We start from the raw sequence: 19,916 nt of genomic DNA, 5'->3' as shown, positions 1-19,916 counted from the left end.
GTTAATCTTGGATTTGCTCCAGGAGAAGAAGGACAATGCTCAAACGATGATGGCAGCCTATTAACAAAGAACAGCCAGATATTTCAATAAAAAAGTCAAGCTGAGATAGTTCAAGACTAAGGATTGGGTCCTCCAGAAGGTTAGCATAGCCACCCGGGACCCAGCGACAGGAAAAGTCGGACCAACATGGGAAGAATCGTACAAAGTCATGGGTTTAGAACACCCGACCACAGAGTACAACAACAAAGGCATTCAAAGCATCAAGAAACACCAGAAGTTCAAAGACAGTTCAAATATGCACAGAGTAAAGATCCTTATACAAACAAAAAAAATAAAAAGAGGTTTAAGTCTAGGGAGCTGCTCCCACATCATCAGCATCATCATCTATGACAATCTCGGGACCAAAAGGCTTGGGGGTAAGTTCGCTTCTGGGCAAAACCCATGCACATTGACTTCCGGAGCATCAAGAATCAACTCTCTGCCTGCATCAACCATTTCGTCAATAGCAGTAGCAGGCACCTCCAAGAAGTTTAACTCCATTGTGGCAGGGTTAATGCCAAACTGATCTCTACAGAGGGTCAGATATCAATGATTTTCAAAGAGCTCATTCTCTTTCTCTACCAGCAGACGACAAAGATTCTCCACCTCAGAATTAGGATCTTGAGAACCAGAGGCCTCTTGCCGATTGCTCATCTTTCGAACTAAATCTCGAAGAGTGGCTCTCTCATCAGCATACTCCCGTTGGCCTTCCTAAAACTCTTTGTACCAACTCGCAATGAGGGTGGAGCACTACACAAAAGAAAATCACATTAGAAACAACGAAGATACTCGAACAAGGAAACGCAAACAACTTACCGAATAATGACAATGGATCAGCTTGTCCACAAATATCTCTGGGGTAAGCCGACCCTCTCCTCGGGTATAATTCGCTGGAAGCAACCTGGTGACAACTGACAAAGGGTTTCCTCCCAAACCTGAGGCCAAAGACCTAATTATAGGCGAACACCTCCCGAAATGCCCCCTAAGCGGTTGTCCTCGATATACGGGAGCCTGGTTGGATGGTTCAGCTTAGAAGTCTACAGGCCTATCCTTGGGAGGAGATGAAATGCAGGTCTCACGTCGAGTAGCCACTGGCTTTCCTGGCTCCCGAGGCCGCGTGTCCAAAGGAACTATGTGGAGGGGAACAACTTCCGCTACAGAAACGGGTTCTGAAGCCTCATCCGAACCGTGAGGAGGACCGAAAGTTATCGGTACGAAATCAGACCAAAAGAAAACATCACCTCCAGGAGATCCCTCGATTTGCCCACACGCCCTTTCTTCGAAAGCAACTCCAAGGGTGCTTTGCCTTTATCAGCTTTTCTCTTGGACACCGACGGGTCTACCTTGAATACTAAGACTGATTAAACCTGGCCCTGAACATGGATATGCAATGACTTAGCAGCCAAATCCAAATCCCTCGAAGTAGGAACCACAGCGGCAACCGGCTTGCCCGAAGAGGAGACATTCTTGTGTGCTCGACTCTTTTTGCTTGTGGGGCCGAGAAGGTGACTTCGGAACCATTTTGTCTCTAGATGGATTTGGTCTCTTAGGATTCCCCTGATGATCCCAGACAGCCTTGTCCTCCGAAATCTGATACCCCAGACGTTCACGAAGAGAGGAATCAGTAATGATGTTACCGAAAAGCATCCACTTCGCATTCTCGGGAAGTTGAGAATACTCCAGGATGTAATCAACTCAGCCTTGCTGCTCCAGGTTCAGCACAGGGTACTCATTCCCTCCCAAGAAAAAGGAAATAAGGACGTGTAAAGCAGAACAAAAAAGAAGAGAGGAAGAACCGAAAACATTCACAGCACTTTTGGAAAACCCCCCACTCTCGGGGAACGGAATGTTGCAGAGGCAGGACCTCGGACGTCGACGCCTCCCAAACTCCGGATATGTAAAAAAACTACTCTGCCCAATGCTTGTTGTTGGAGTATGTCTTCCTGAGCTTGATAAATTGGTTCTTCCCACGAACCATGAAAGTAACTGTCTCGGAAGTAAGATAAAAATGAGGCCTATATATGTTTAAAAATTCGGGGATCGACAGGATCTTCCCCAAAAATACAGAAGGCCATAACAGAAGCATAGCCATGAAATAACGCCAACTGTTTGGCATCAGTTGTATAGGAGTCACACCCAAGAAATATAACATTTCTCTCACTATGGGAGAAAAGGGCAGGCAAACCCCTGCGAACCAAAGGAGTCTCCGGTGACTGCTCGTCGACGATCTCGTCAACCTACGTTGGAAGTTTTTGAGAAGACATGATCACTGGAAAAATCAAAATGCACTAAGCTCTAGTAAGATGGATGGAGATCTAGAAGACTTAAGTAATGAAGGTCGATGGCAAAATCTTTATAGAATGGGAAACCTTGGACAAGGCGCAGGGTATTTAATACAGGGACATCATGAGCCTACAGTCACGCCTGAACCGAAGAGACTCAAGCCATCTTTCCTTTCAAAAAATGCAACCAAAGGCACCGTTCACCAATTGACACCTGTTTCGTCAATTTTCAAACCACGTCCAGAAGAACACGTGTACAAACGACGGCGCATTTACGTGGATAGAGACAAAAGATTTGAAAAATCGCAAGATTGCAACAGATCTCGAAATACCCGGAACGTGCAGGTGTCAGGTTCCATAAATGGTTAAAACGCCAAAAACAACGGCTACAAGGAACTGAGCAAGAAAAAGCACTTAAACGGTTTACCCTCGAGAAAAGAACACTATAAGAAGATCGAGAGTTTGAATTCTCTCCTCCCAAAGTCTCGGCATAAGGAATTCGGGGGGTAATTGTTACACATAAACCCATCACTTGAACCCACGGGTCAAAGGCCCAACGACCCAAGAAAGCCCGATACATCCAAATGGGCTCTATGAATGCAACCCAACACAAAACAATGGATACGATGTCGTTTCTTACACTCTCGGATGACCAAAGGCCAACTACTGTATCACAATGAATCTCCTACACTTAACATCCAGATGCATCTATCACAATCAGGACACAACTCAGTTACACGGACAGCTCACACATAGTAAGATCATTGGAACAGTTACGATCCTGCTCTTAAAAGACTCCTAACAAATACGCACCATCCTTAGAATCCTATAAATATATGTAACGGCTTCTTGCCAATCATAAAGATGGGAGACACAAGTATTAACTCTGCCGGCCGTTATGCCCAAATCCCCGATCCTTCACCCGGTCATCATAACCACCTTCAGATGATCAACTATAAAAGACCTCACTCCAAAGGTACGAAGGGGAGACTTAAGTATATATTGAGTTTACATAAACACTGACTTAAGCATCGGAGGAGGAACAGCCGGCCAACACCCAACGCATCCTCTTAACATGTGCTTTAGTTTTGTAGGTCTAACAGAAAGTGTGGATAAGAAAGGCGTAGCTTGGAGGCTTGGATTCCCTTGAGTTCATCGTACCGGAAAATGCTTCAACATGTTACAAAATAATGAAAAAAGACATTAATGAATATACCAAAAACCAATTAGAAGAATAATCATTTGTGCACATGTCTTCATTCTCCGAATGGGCAAATAAATAATCATTGTTTGCAATCTTCATTCTCCTTATGACTGCATAGCTCCTTATAACCCCTACTTGTGCTGAGTGACGGAGCCAGAAAATTATTATTGTAGGAGCTAGATAAAAAATATAATAAACACAATTTAAAATATAAATGAAATAATTTATCACACAATATGTGTATCACAGAAAATTATATTTATAAAAGTTCATAAATATCTTCCAAAATTGATATATTAGCAAAGAAATACTACACATACTCTCATACTCTCTCACATGACATTAAAAATCATACTAAATTTTGAAAAGAACACTATTAAATTTTGAATCCAGTGATAATTTTTAATGTCACATTAAAAAATGTGCATTTGGGAGTTTATGTAGCATTGGTCATATTAGGAACATAATATGTCGGCACTAGTACAAAAAGACAGAAATATAAGAAGTGTTTAAAACTGCAATCTAAGTTCTCAATAATTTTCCTTTAAATATAGACAACTAAATTATTTTCAAAAAAATCATCTTCCATTTTATTACGACGTGTACATAACTGAAAAATAAGATGAATTAAAGGGTGACATGTACAAAGACGACCAGTATAAAAATTAAAAATTAAAAATTAAAAAAAAAAAAAAAAAAGTCACCAAAATTGAACCAAAAAAAATGTGTAGAGAAAAAAGTTTATGAATTTTTAAAAGAATTAGGAATACTTTGGTCCCAACCTTTGAAAAACAAATTTGAAAGGTGTGCAAAAAATGCTTACCAAGAGTTCACGGTGATCTGAATCATATTTTTGGATGATCAATTGATATCATTCCTATATATGCTTGTTTGTGTTTATATATATATAAATATATATGTAAGTGTTTTTTTTTTTTTTGACATGTCCACAGAACAACACATTACATTATGCATTATAACTACCTTTCTTCTCCTAAAATTTGTTTGCCTTTATGCAGAGCATGTGCTTTGATGTGTGTTCCATTAATCGCATCAATGGCATTCTATGATGGCAACAAAATAAGTATGGAAAACTTCACTTTAAACCCTTGAACTACCACGTGATTTGACATACTCCGCTTGAACTTTGAAACTTTTCAATTTGGACCCCTGACCTTTCAATTGCAATCAATTTCAACCCCTCCGTCAAGCTTTAAACATTAAAAGTGATACAATGACGTTTATACCCCTAACTTTTTTATAAAATTTCAAATTTACTCTTAATTTCAAATTAATTTTTTTTTTTTAAAAAAAAAAAATCACAAGGTGACCCACGGTTGAGCCACCTTGGTCACCTTTTTTTCAATTTTTATTTTTCCATTTTTTTAATAAAAATAAAATTGAAGGTTAATTTTGTCTTTTTAAGAGTTTTAACAGCAAAAATTGACGAAGGGATTCAAATTAATTGTAATTGAAAGTTCAGGGGTCCAAATTTAGAAGTTTCAAAGTTCGGGGTATGTCAAATCGCGTGATAGTTTAGGGGTCTAAAGTGAAGTTTCCCCAAATAAGTATATACAATCATTAATTCAAAGGGTATAATAGTTAGTTAAATTAGGTAGGGATAAATATACAATTACCTTAAACAACGCATAATATTTAGTCGAGTTTTGAACAAATGGATGCACTCTGATAGTTAACAAAAGGTTTTTGATTTTCAATTTGGTTTTGAAATTAAAAGACAAACATAAACTAATTAAAATAAAGTAAGAGATAAAAGACTAAGGTTTGGGAATTCACACTCATCGAATCAAAACAACATACTTCCATGTTTATCAATATTAATCTGAAGTTCTCACAATTAAAATCTTATGTATGTTTTATTATGCTTCAACAGTTAATCAAAATCATTTCATGTATCCATTCATTGCACAAATTACAAAATGAATCCAATATCAATTAAATCATCATATGTATCCGTAAATCACAAAAGATATCCAATCTTAATTGAAACACCAAATGTATCCATAGAACAAATCACAAGGAATATCCAATTATTTAGGCAAATAAAATCAAGCAATCAATTATGTGAAATTATCTTAAATCATCAAGTGTATCCTTGAATCACAAAAGATATCCAAGAATCGCTCTACACATTGAAAAGAAGTAAAACAATTGAAAATTAAACCCAATAAAATCAGATAAATAAAGACTTACATGAAAGTATTGATGTTTTTCATCGGTGATGCTTCATCCCCAACCTTAGTTGGGAATTTAGCTCCACATAAAAATAAAACCTAAATCTAAAGAAAACCTAAACTAAAAAGAGAAAAACTGTAGAATTTTGCTCTATGAAATTCTATCTCTCTTCTTGAATGCAAAGAAGTCTATTTATAGGTTTAGGAAAGTCCTAGAAGCCCTATTAAACCTAGATAATTCGGAGGTCTGTCTCCCAGTCAAAATAGAAGTCTGAAATCGGAATAGGATTCGTCCAGATTTGTGTCCTTTAATTGCAGGGAGATTTTGGCATAGTAACTGTCCGAATTAGAAAAATCCTATTTCACAACGAATTGTAGCATTTTGAGTTTGCTTTCCAATGCCGTTTGAATCATTTCAATCCAATATTTGAACGGAAAGTTATGGTCAAAATACTGAGACATGTACAAAATCTGAATTTGAATTCGATACGAAATCTTATCCAATTTGATCTTTTATCCAATTTAATATGATTTAACCTTTTTCCTGGATTTGGTTAAACTTAACCACATCATCTAGGTCTACTCAAAGTATGCTTTTATCCAAACTATGCATTTTTTCCTTTAAAGTTGTAGTTTTTCTTCCATGACCTACAAAATACTAAAAACACAAAACTAATACAAAACATTAAATAATGACACAACTAAAGGATTAACTAATGTAAATAAAGGGGTCCAAATATGGAATATTTGGCACCTATCAAACGCCCCAAACTTACATTTTGCTAGTTCCTTAGCAAAACAAAACGAAAAATAAAATGAAAGTAAGAAACATGAATCCTCTTTCGTGGGAGAGACGATTGCATTTAGCATATGCAACAAGCCTTTTAAACCCCTAGGCATCCCTAGTGGACGAGTAAAGTCTCGTGAGGACTTAACAGGAATGATACTCACAAACATTGTGCACTATGTTGTTAACAAGAAAGAAGTTTCACATAAACCATGGTTCTTATTCATGAGCAAACTTAAAAAGACAAACACCATCATCACTGTCAAAAGGAAATCCAAAATCAAATCACTCATAAATGGACAATTGAGACTTCATATGTTTTGAAAAGTGCAAAGTGTAATTAACATTCATTCATGAAGCTTTCAATTTAAACTCAAGACAAGTTCCAAAAAAATTTGTAAGACTCCCTAACAAATGAAATAACCAAGGCAAGATATGCATTTATTTTTCATACACTCTGTAATGTCTAACTCCCTTAAGCTTTCTAATTGACCCATGTAACAAGTGCTAGGCCAATGACTCCCAAGCTAGGTGGCTAAGGGTTTATTAACTTAAGTCAAAAAGGCTACGAAGCCAGACTAGCCATATCATAAATCAACACTGAACTTCACACCTTTTGACGCGAACACTCAATGCTTAATGAGGCAAGAGGTCTGGTTACTCAGCAGAAAACTCAACATGATCTTTCTTTTCTTTTTACTTCTCTTTTTTATTTATTTATTTATTTATTTTTATATATCTTGCAAGCCAATGGTTATTCATTAATAGGTCAACCAACAAATCTCAAAGAGAACAAGCTTAAGCTCAAACATCATACCTCACAGAAAACATGCTAATGTGCTCATAAAAATTTATCTCAAAACAAGTAAAATCTCTTTTACCCAAAAATAAGTCAAAAGACTCAGACTTCAAATGACATAATGATATGTTCAACGTTTTAAGCAAGCTAATGAAATGTAAATCACAGTTATAGTTTAACTCAAACTTGACAACAACATAGTACAATTTTTTTTTTCAAAAAAAAAAAAATTAAATGCAAAAAGACAAATGAAAATAAACAAATAAGAACAAAAATAATTAGACAAAGTGTTTTTCCATACCCCTAAACTTGAATTACACATTGCCCTCAATGTGTAATATAGAAATACATTACCGGAAGTAAAGAAATCTAAGTGTAAACAAGGCCAGGGCGTCTCCCAAACTTAAACACCAAAACACCTGTCAACAAAAACTAACAGCAATATTTTTTTTTTTCATAGAAACAAACATCAAAAAATTAATTGATGTTAGAAACAAAAACAAATAAAAATAACATGTAATGAAAAAGGAAAGAAAGAATTTGTGGAGTGAAGTGCAGAAAATAAACTGGAGGAGAAAACTTTACAGCGTTTTTCCCTATCATGCGGATGTCCCACCAATCCCTTCTACCCCGACAACGGCGCCAAAAACTTGTTGTGCAAATTTTAATACTCGCAAGTGCACGAATCGTTTGCAATATAATGGATTGCAAGTGCGAGGTCGAACCCACAGAGAATTGTATTTTTGAAAGAGCAATTTAAATCTAAGCTAATTAAATCTTAACCTAGTTCCAAAAGGGTTTTGAATTTTGGTTTTAAAAATTACAAGACAAACATAAACTAACTAAAATAAACTAAAAGATAAAATACAAAGGTTTGGGAATTCACACTCATCGAATCATAACAACATACTTCTATGTTTATCAATATTAATCTGAAGTTCTCACAATTAAAATCTTAGATATGTTTTACTATGCTTCAAACAATTAATCAAAACCATCACATGTATCCATTTATTGCACAAATCACAAGAGGAATCCAATATCAATTAAATCATCAGATGTATCCGTAAATCACAAAAGATATTCAATCTTAATTGAAACATCAAATGTATCCGTAGAACAAATCACAAAGGATATCCAATTATTTAGGCAAATAAAATCAAGCAATCAATTATGTGAAATTATCTTAAATCTTCAAGTGTATCCTTGAATCACAAAAGATATCCAAAAATCACTCCACACATTGAAAAGAAGTAAAACAATTGAAATATTAAACCTAATAAAATCAGATAAATAAAGACTTACATGAAAGTATTGATGTTCTTCATTGGTGAGGTTTCATCCCCAACCTTAGTTGGGAATTTAGCTCCACATAAAACCTAAATCTAAAGAAAACCTAAACTAAAAAGAGAAAAACTGTAAAATTTTGCTCTCTGAAATTCTATATCTTTTCTTGAATGCAAAGAGGTTTATTTATAGGCCTAGGGAAGTCCTAGAAGCCCTATTAAACCTAGATAATTTGGAGGTCTGTCTCCTAGTCAAAATAGAAGTCTAAAATTGGAATAGGATTCGTCTATATTTGTGTCCTTTTATTGCGGGACCATTTTGGCATAGTAACCGTCCGAATTAGAAAAATCTAATTTCACACGGAATTGTAGTATTTTTAGTTATCTTTCCAATACCGCTTGAATCACTTCAATCAGATATTTGAGCGGAAAGTTATAGTCAAAATACTGAGACATATGCAGAATCTGAATTTGAATTCAATCCGAAATCTTATCCAATCTAAAATTTAATCCAATCTGATCTTTAATCCGATTTAACCTTTTTCTTGGATTTGGTTGAACTTAACCACATCATCTAGGTCTTCTCAAAGTATGCTTTCTTTCAAACTTTGTATTTTTTCCTTTAAAGCTGTAGTTTTTCTTCATTGACCTACAAAATACTAAAAACACAAAACTAACACAAAACATTAAATAACGACACAACTAAAGGATTAACTAATGTAAATAAAGTGGTCCAAATATGGAATATTTGGCTCTTAGCACTTGACCTTCTAATTGAAATACCGAGCCACTCTCTTCTGGTACGCTGCCATAATTACTTGGGCTTGATCTCGTTTCTCTTCTAACAAGTCGAGATGTAACTTGAGGCCTTCATCATTGGTTTCTGGTTGAAAAGCCTCTACGTGGAAGCTGCCTGACCCAACTTCAGCTGGTATCACCGCCTCGGTCCCAAAAGCTAAAGCATAAGGGGTTTCTTCGGTTGGCGTCCTCTTCATAGTTCGATATGCCCAAAGAACTTTAGGAAGATCTGTAATACCCTGACTTTTTAAATCGTTTTAAAAAGAGTTTTCCCTTACTCAACCAGTTAATGGACTTCTAAATCAGCCCTAAACAGAAAATCCTAAGCCATCTCAGCATAACTCAAAGCCCTCACACTTAGCCATGAAGCCTTGAAGTAAAACCTAAACCTATGATTTCGGACCGTACGTACGCCTAGGGAATGGGACGTACGCTCTTGTCTTTAGTAGAGGACGTATGCGTGGGGACCACTTGACGTACGCTCTTGTCTTTAATACCAGACGTACGCTAGGGGACCACACCGGATGTACTCTACCAATAGTACGCCGTACTCTACAAATAGTACAGGACCTACGCTAGGGGACCACATCGGATGTACGCTGCTTTTTGGAAAAACCTTGGATAATACCTAGAATGTACGCTGAACCCTTTTACCCAATGTGTAATAGTATCGGACGTACGCCCCTATAGTACTGGACGTCCGCTACTTTTTAGAGTAGTTGGTGAACGCTTCCAACTTTTGTCTCCTATAAATACCCACCCCCCTCTTCGTTCCCAGAGCACTTTTCTCGCCCCCTAGCCCTCAGAAGCCTTGTGTGTTCATCTTTGTGAGTTTCCTTGTAAGTTGAGAGGAATTTTGGGAAGAAGAAGGAGAACTTGCGTTCTTGTGATTCTTAAGGTAACCCCTTACCATTTTATGCTTTCATTATTGTTTTATTGCTATGAATTTTCAAAAGAATACCATGTTAGGTTTTTACTCCCTTCTTTACAAACCAAGAAACGTTTATAAAAAGAATTTTGAAAACTCCTTTGATTTCTTGTATTGTTTGATGTCGAATTTTCTTATGTTGCATGTGTCTATTTATTAGCCTAGAAGGAGATGTAAAAGCCTATATATTTTATAGAAGCCATAAAACACAGCTTTGAAGCTTATTTCCAGATTTCCTAACTCATTGACCGGACGTACGCTCTCGGGCTCAGACGTACGGTCAGGAAACCGGGTATTTGCCTTTAAGGCTCATTCTTGTGTATTTTCGAGTCTAGCGATCCTTTTAATGGATAGGGCTTAGTATCTTACTTGTAAGGGTCCTCTAGAACTGTGCATGACAACATGTCATATTTCGTTATAGCAAGATTTAGCTATGTCGGAGGATTCAAGCGAGCGTACGAGGTAAGTAAAAACTTACGAACACTTTCTTAAAAACGTGGGATATGTCAGTTGACTGACCACGAGTATAATATAAGCATGTCTACTTTTTGTAATACATTGGTAACTGCTTTATTAATTGAATAATAAGATGCATCGTATGACATGGTACATTGGTACGTGCAGTATAAATGGCCATGGGCTTACTATATAGACTTCATTCTATGGTCAAATGTGTGTGTTGTTATATGGGCTTTTGATCCAATGATTTCGTGACCAGTCGTAGTCATTCCCAAATGACTCGGTCACTACAGGACATATATCATTAGCGGTGTGAGCCACCTAAGGTCGGACTCGGTTGTGCTGTTAGTGTTATGTATGGTAGCGAACAAAGGCTGAGGCACTGGCATTGTATTACATGTCCCTCGGGACAGCGCCAACCCTGCTGAGAAGGGGTAATATCTTGGGTAGAGTATACATGAGAGTTATGACCTATAAAGCATTAGCTTTTCCTGCCTTAAAATATTTAGGCGTTTGCCGCCGGGAGTACACCACTCTTTTATTAACCAAACAATACTTTTATGGTGTATTAACAGAGACAACACCTCTTTTAAATGTTTACTAAAATTGCACATTTATTTATGCTTAAATGAACCCATATCATACTAAAACTGTGAGGTTTACTTACTAAGTAGTTAGATTTATGCTGTTATTACCCTTTTAGGAAGCTTGTCACTAGCAGCCAAGAGTGGTATGACTACCACTACAGGCCCTGCTTAAGGATTTGTCTAATGTTATCAGGTTTGCCTTTTTTGAGTAGTTGCTCCATGTATTTAATTTGAGGATTTTACTTGTACCATGGCAAAGTAAATAGTTTATCTCAGATTGTATTTCACCTTCTTATGCATTACTCTGAAATGCTTAGAGGGGCGATTCCTCATTTAGCCACAAGTTGGTTTAACTGAGGCAATTGCCAGTACCCTGCTAGGTTAGCCAAGGCTAATTTTGGGTGAGTTACAAGATCCTCAGCCCAAATTTCCCTTGAGATCACTCAGCTTTTTCTTCAAAAATTCTGAAGATGGTTTTTGTTAGTGGCTTTAACTTGTCCATTTGCTTGGGGATGTCCTGGGGATGAGAAAAGTTCCTGATGTGGAGCTTGGCGCACCATTCACGGAATGAATCACAATCGAACTGCTTTCCGTTGTCCATTACGAAAGCATGTGGAATGCCATAGCGACATATGATACTTCTCCAAAGAAATCGTTCTACGCTTTTGGCTGTAATATTCACTAGGGCATGTTATGCCAAATACCCACCTAAATTAATAGGCAAATACTTGGTACGTTTTACTCGTAAATGCACAAGATCAAACGATAGTATAGCAGGCAAATACAAGATCATTCCCACGAGGATGTGTTAAGTGCTAAAATATTCATATTTTCAGCCCTTAACTTGCATGTTTTAATCCTTTGGTTTTAGTTAATTAGGTCATTTTAATTCCTTTTGTGTTTTTTATACTTTTGTAGGCTATTGGAAGAAAATGAAGTAAATCTGGAAGATTTGGGCTCAAAGAGAGAAGATAGGAAAAATGGGAGCCCCTGACATTGCGATCGATCGCAGGTTCCCTGCGATCGAGTGCAGTACTAGAGAAGACACAGCACGAAGCAGGCAATCAGTGTTCGAGCGCATGACAGAAGAGGCTCGATCGCAGACCTGCGATCAAGCGCACACAGGTTGTAATCGATCACACCTGTGCGCAGGAGACATGTCAAGTGGCGGCCAGAGTGTCTTTCTTTCCATATTAGGGTTTTCCAACTCCCAATTGTAATAGGTTTTGAAACCCTACGAAATTCCTAGGTTTACTTGTTTGTCATGGACTTCTAATGCCTATAAATAGACCCTTAAGCCTCTAGAATATGTATGCTTTGTAAGGAGAAGAATTGGAGTTCTTCAAGTTCAAGTCTCGGGTTTATTCTTTTCCTTTCTTTTCTTTATTTTATGAAGATGTTTAACATCAATTCTATGTGTAGCTAACTTATTTAGTAGGGCTAGATTGAATCCCTAGTTATGTTTTGTTAATATTCAATATTGGCGCCTTTGTGATGATCTTGTTATGATGTCTAGCTTGATTAATACCTAGTTTCATGAATTCCTCATATGTGTGTGCCTAATCGACATGTGCATGTGGTATGAACTAGTTAGTTAAATCAATTTGGATGACCGAGTCCTAGGTTTAACATAAGTAACAAAAGATATCCACACCGGATTCTTGGGTTAATCAACATGGGGAACCAGGAGTAGACACCCATGCCCAAGGCCTCATGTGTTTGTCGATTTCCACAGTTTTATGCTTTCTTAGAAAACAACTTAGTAGACACCCATGCTAAATCCTTTAAGAAAGAAAAGAATTAGAGTAGACACACATGCCTAATTCGTTACTTAGGGAAATCAATAGCTTAAGGAGTAGACACCAATGCCCTTAGGTTGACAAACATTAGATATTCATAACATAATCAAAACATTGGCATATTGATATATTAACTAAATATAATTAGTGGTGGATATCAAAGCCCTACCTTTTTATCATTATCAATTTAAATCCAATCGTTTGTTTTACTTCACTTTGGGAATTAATTTTAGACAAGATTCAGTAGTCCTCGTGGGAATGACCCCGTATTTGCACACTATACTACTATGTTGACCTCGTGCACTTGCGGGTAAAACATCCAGTTATTTGCCTATTAATTTAGGTGGGTAATTGTGGAACAACATATTGGTAAATTATGTTTAGAAGTAATTTCCTATTTAATTAAACATATAAAATTTAATTGTCACGATTAAATTTAATATAAAGAAATAAAATAAAGATAATCTAAAACTAAAAAGCATTAGGGTTTTGATATCCACCACTAATCCAACTAATTAAGACAACAATATGCCAATGTGCCAATTATTCCGGTATATTTAATGTTTGCCAACCTAAGGGTATGGGTGTTTACTCCTTAAGCTATTGATCTCCGTAAGCAACGAATTAGACATGGGTGTCTACTCTAATTCTTTTCTTTCTTAAAGGATTTAGCATAGTGTATACTAAGTTGTTCTTTAAGAAAGCATAAATCTGTGGAAATCGACAAACACATGAGGCCTAGGGCATAGGTGTCTACTCCAAGTTCCCCATGTTGATTAACACAAGAACCTGGCGTGGATTTCTTTTGTTACTCTTATTAAACCCAGGACTTGACCATCCAAATTAATTTAATTAACTAGTCCATACTACATGCATATGTTGATCAATCAAACACATATGAGGAATACAAGATAACAAGAATTAATTAAGTTAAATACACCAAAATATAATTGTAGCAATGGCGCCAATATTGAAATCATAAATAGACATGATTAAGGCTTCAATCTAGCCCTAATTAAAATATAAACTACATAATGAAAATAAAAGGTGGAAGAGAAGAAAACTTAAACTTCTCTTGATTTAGCCTTCATTTCCTTTCCAGAGCTTGTGCCTCTTTCTCCACACCTATTCCTAGAACCTAAGAGGTCTATTTATAGGCTTTTAGAAGTCCTTGACACAATAATAAACCTACAAAATTCGTAGGGTTTTAGTTCCATTACAAGTGGGACTTGGAAAACCCTAATATGGAAAGAATAACAGTCTGGTCGCCTCTGATGTGTCACCAACGCACGGGTGCGGTCGATCACAACCCGTGTGAGCTCGATTACACATGGCTGCACTCGCTGCTAGTCTTCTCTGGTAGTGCGCTCGATCACACTGTCAAGAGCTCCAACTTTTCCCAATTTCTCTCTTTGAGCCCAAATCTTCTATATTCAATTCCTTCTCTTCCAAAAGCCTACAAAAGCATGGAAAACACACAAAAGAACTAAAATAGCATAAATTAACATCACTTAAGGAATTAACACATATAAGTTTAAGGGCTAAAATATGAATATTTTGGCACTTAACAGGGCCTCAACTTTTGCCCACTTGGTGAAGTAATCAACAGCTACTACTGCAAACCAGACACCCTCCTTTCCTTTGGGTAATGGTCCTACAATATCTACCCTCCATTGCGAAAAAGGCCAGGGTGAGGAAACTGAACTCAATTCCTCGGGGGGTTGCTTTGAGATGTTGGCAAAGCGTTGGCAATTATCGCAAGTTTTGACCATTTTCATCGAATCCTGACTCATATTCAACCAATAGAACCTTGCTTGGACTGCCTTGTGTGCCAGACCTCTTGCTCCGAAGTGACTGTCATACCTTCGTGAATCTCTCGGAGAATGTAATCACCTTCCTCTTTAGAGACACATTTGAGAGGGAGTAACATGAACCCTCTTTTGTAAATTGTACCATTTATCATAGTAAACCGAGCAACTTTAGTCCTAAGTTGGACTGCTTTCATCTTATCGGTTGGAAGAGTACCCTTCTCCAAGTATTCTACCAGTTCTTCTGCCCAGTTGGGCCTTGCCTTTGCAGTCATGACTGAGATATCCTCGGTTACTGTAGGCTTGAATAAGGTCTGTACTAGTTCTTCAGTTTCTTCTATACCGTCTTGTATCAATGAACCCATCCAAGCTAAATGATTAGCTCTCTCGTTCTCATGCCTTGGGACCTTGATGATGCAGAATTTCTTGAACAAATTATGCATTTTTTGTACTTTGGCTAAGTAGAGCCTCATCTTTTCTCCTTTGGCCTCGAACTCTCAACGGATGTGTCCGACAACTACTTGAGAGTCACTTCGAACTTCGATAAATTCTACTCCCATTTGCCGAGCTAAGCTCAGTCCTACCACGACTGCTTCATACTCGGCCTCGTTGTTAGTAGTCTTGAATTCCAATCTCAATGAACTACACAGCTCCTCTCCTTCTGGGGTGATTAATACTACCCCGGTTCCTCCATTTTTCTTAGTGGACGATCCGTCCACATAAATCACCCACGATTCATCTCTTACCCCTCCTCAATTTCTGGCAAATTTGTGAATTCTGCCACGAAATCTGCGAGTGCTTGGGCTTTTATAGCGTTCCGAGGGACATATTCAATGTCAAATTCTCCAAGTTCAATGGCCCAATTAGCTAATCTGCCAGACAGATCTAGCTTTCAAAGTATCTTTTATAGGGGATACTCGGTCAAGACCCGAATGGTGTGGGCTTGAAAATACGGCCGAAGCTTTCTTGATGCAATGGTTACGGCAAAGGCAAGCTTCTCTATCTGCACATACCTCTCTTTAACCCCTCTTAATGCTCGGCTAATGAAGTATTATGGCTTCTGCACGCCTTCTTCTTCCCAGATTAACGCTGCACTAACCGCAGTAGGAGACACGACTAAGTATAGGTATAGTATTTCTCCGGGAATGGTTCGACTGAGTAGTGGTGGGCTAGCCAGGTACTTTTTCAACTGTTCGAAGGCTTGTTCACACTCCTCGAACCATTCAAATGCCTTTCTTAATATCTTAAAGAAAGGTAAACATTTATCGGTTGACCGAGAGATGAATTTGTTCAGTGCAGCTATCCTGCCAGTTAGCTGTTGAAGCTATTTTGTACTCTTTGGCAATTGCATTTCTAAGACAGCTTGGATTTTCTTAGGGTTGGCCTCAATTCCTCGATTTGACACCATATAACCAAGGAAGTTGCCTGAGGAAACTCCGAAAGCACATTTTACGAGATTCAGATTCATCCCATATTGCCTTAATGTCTTAAATGTTTCATGTAAATCGTGTGTATGATTCACCGACAACACACTCTTGATGAGCATGTCATCAACATAAACCTCCATGTTATGTCCAATCTGCGCTCGGAACATTTTATTGACCAACCTCTAATAGGTTGCTCCAGCATTTTTCAAATCAAAAGGCATAACCTTGTAGCAGTATATGCCTTGGTCAGTAATAAATGCAATTTTTTCTCAGTCTTCCGGGTGCATGTAGATCTGGTTGTAGCCAGAGAATGCGTCCATGAAACTGAGCAATCCATATCCAGCTCTTGAATCCACCAACGCATATATCTGTGGTAGTGGAAAGCTGTCTTTTGGGCATGCTTTGTTAAGATCGGTGAAGTCTACACACATCTTCCACTTTCCATTGAACTTCTTGATCAATACTACGTTGTCCAACCAATCTGGATAATAGACTTCTTCGATCAACCGAGCCTTCAGAAGCTTTTCTACTTCCTAAGCTATGGCCATGTTTCACTCTAGGGCGAACTTTCTCCTCTTTTGTTTCATTGGCTTCATTATTGGGTCAATGCTTAGATGGTGAAGTATTTCTTCAAGGTTGATTCCTGGCATGTCCTCGTGAGTCAAGCAAACACATCAATGTTATTCTGAAGAAAGTTGATGAGGCTTTCTCAAATTTGTGGTGGTAGTTGGGAGCCAATCTTCAGAACCATGTCGTCTTCCACAGACACGTTTTCCAAATCCTTAACTCGTTCACCTTTTGGTTTGCCTTCTTTCTTGCTGGCCACATTACTGATCGTAAGAGGTGCAGACTCAGAACATTTTTTCATAGAAGTGTTATAACACTTCCTTGCTGCCACCCTGTCTCCTTTGACTTCTCCAACTCCATCTTCTATTGGGAACTTCATCTTCAGATGGTAGGTTGAGGTGATAGCCCTCAATTTATTTAATGATGGCCGACCAATAATTGCATTGTAGGTAGATGGTCGGTCAACCACCAAGAAATCTACCATTATTGTTGTTTCTGTGGGGGCTGTTCCTGCTGTGACCGGAAGAGAAATGAGACCCACAAGCTGAACCTGCTCCCCTGTGAATCCGACCAGTGGTGAACCAAATGGCTTTATCCTATCCCGATCTATTCCCATTTGTTTGAAAACTGGCCAATATAGGATATCAGCCGAGCTTTCGTTGTCTACCAAGACTCAGTGAATAGCATGATTAGCTACTGTTACCTTTACCATGAGCACATCGTCATGGGGCATTGCTACTCCCTCTACGTCTTCTTCTAAGAACGACAGAATCATCAGATCCTTCTTTTGGACTTTTGATAGCCTTTCAAGGAAGAGAACCTCTTCCGTGTTCACTCTTCTTGCTTGAGCTTTCCTTGCTGAGTTTGACTCACCTCCACCAGCCAACCCCCTAGAGATTGTATGGATTTCACCAATCACATCTTGGTTCCAAGTTTTGGTGGTCAGCCCAAGCCATCCTCGGTTCGTCATTGTGTCTTGCTCTCACAACACGATCATCCTGCCTCCTTTCAGGAGCTTTGTTATCATTCTACTGTTTAGGTTCATGAGGGTCTCTAACCCTTTTTCTTTCACCAACTAGGAATCTCACCAACTTCCCATTCCTGCTAAAGTTTTCTATCTCGTGACATAGAGATATATAGTCTTCAATGAGGTGACCATGGTCATTGTGATACTCGCACCATCTCTGATTAGTGCATTTGAATGAAGGAGTCCTCATCTTCGGCGGCCATTTGAAAGCTGGATCACCTTTGATCTCCATAAATACCTCCGTTCCACTAGTATTTAATGGAGTCAATTTCTAGCCCTGCTGACGTTGTGGTTCCACCTTTCTCTGCAGACCTTTTGGAGGTGCTTTCTCCTCCTTCCTCTTTTTCCCAGAGCTCTCATGTGCTTTCCTGCTACTGGGTTTAACCGAGGCAATCTCAATTTTTTTAGACTTTAACAAAGCCGCAACCGTTTCCTCTTGATTGATAAAGTCCTCAGCTTTGCTCATGAACTTTTGAAGAGTTGCCCACTTCTTCTTTCAGGATAGCTCTGCCATTAGTGGCCCATCTACCTTGATCTCATTCATTAATGGTGAGAACACTGTTTCATCACTAACTTTTTCTACTATTAGCTTCTCCTGATTGAACCTTAGCAGGTAGTCTTTTAACGACTCATTCTTCCCTTGCTGAAGAGACAACAAGTATGCAGGATTTCTCTTGTGTTTTCGAACTGCCAAAAACTGGGCTAGAAATAGTCATTCGAGGGTCTTGAAATTGTCTACAGACTTGGGATCCAATTCCCCGAACCAATCCTTAGCAACTCCTTTCAAAGTTAAAGGGAAAGCACGACAAGCAATCTCATGAAGGGTACCATGAAGAATAAGGTGAGCTAGGAACTCTCCATATGTTCGGTGGGATACCCACTTCCGTCATACTTGTCTATCCGCAGAACTTTGAATTTGTCAGGGAGAGGATAGCTCATTACACGATCTGTAAATGGCAGGTTGGTACTTTGCACTAGATCTTTAGATGATGCTCCATCTCCTCCATCCACAATCTGCTTCGCCATTTTTTCCATCTTCTTCTTGAGGTCCTCCATGTCTGTGTTGAGTCGTCTTTCGTGGTGAGAATGAACAAATGGACTATGCTGGGATCTCTCACTTTCGCGAGGCGACCTGTCATTCTCGTGAACGAGAATCACGTTCACGACGAGAATGGCGGGACTTATGTTCGTGAAGAGAATCACGCTCACGACGAAAATGGCGGGACTCATGTTCATGACGGGAGGGATGAGATTACCATGATTCTCCTCCTAGTTCTACACAATAGTATGATGGCTGCCATAGATAGAACTGACATGGTCCTCATGGATCAATGGTCGTCTCTCTAAACAGATTTGCTCACGTCTCTCTGCATGCTCACGAGCTCTTGCACGCCTCTCTTCACTTTCTTGGTCCCTCCGGCTATTACGAGCTTTAGCCACCACAAGTCAAGTAGCGAGATCTTCATTTTGCTTCTTCAACGCCTCTACAGATTCATTCATACGCTTCTTGAACTCCTCGAACTGAGCATTCAGATCGTTAGACGTTCCAACCAGGCATTCTGGAGGAGGGAGTGGGTGTGAACGTGTTTGCACCATCTCAGATTTTGAATGATAAGATCTGATGAAAATCGATCCCACAGACGGCACCAAACAAACTGTTGATGATAGTTTTCTAAGTGATGACGTGGCACATTATCACACATTGTCCAAGGACCAATCGGGTTCTTCACTGTGTCTGAGTCTTGATATCGCGTCTAAGTGTACCACTGTGTCCGAGTGTACTGCTGAGAAAAGAGAGCAAGAGGATCAGAGCTGCCAGTGTTGTGCCGACGGGGGATATCTCCGATGCCTAAGTCAGTGAAAGGTTTAAAGAGGAAAAATAAACACAATCAAAACTCAAAGAGAGAATTTGTCATTACCTAAT

This window comes from Corylus avellana, chromosome ca2, assembly GCF_901000735.1.
Source record: "Corylus avellana chromosome ca2, CavTom2PMs-1.0".
Lineage (NCBI taxonomy): Eukaryota > Viridiplantae > Streptophyta > Magnoliopsida > Fagales > Betulaceae > Corylus > Corylus avellana.
Note: the sequence above shows the minus strand (reverse complement) of the source record.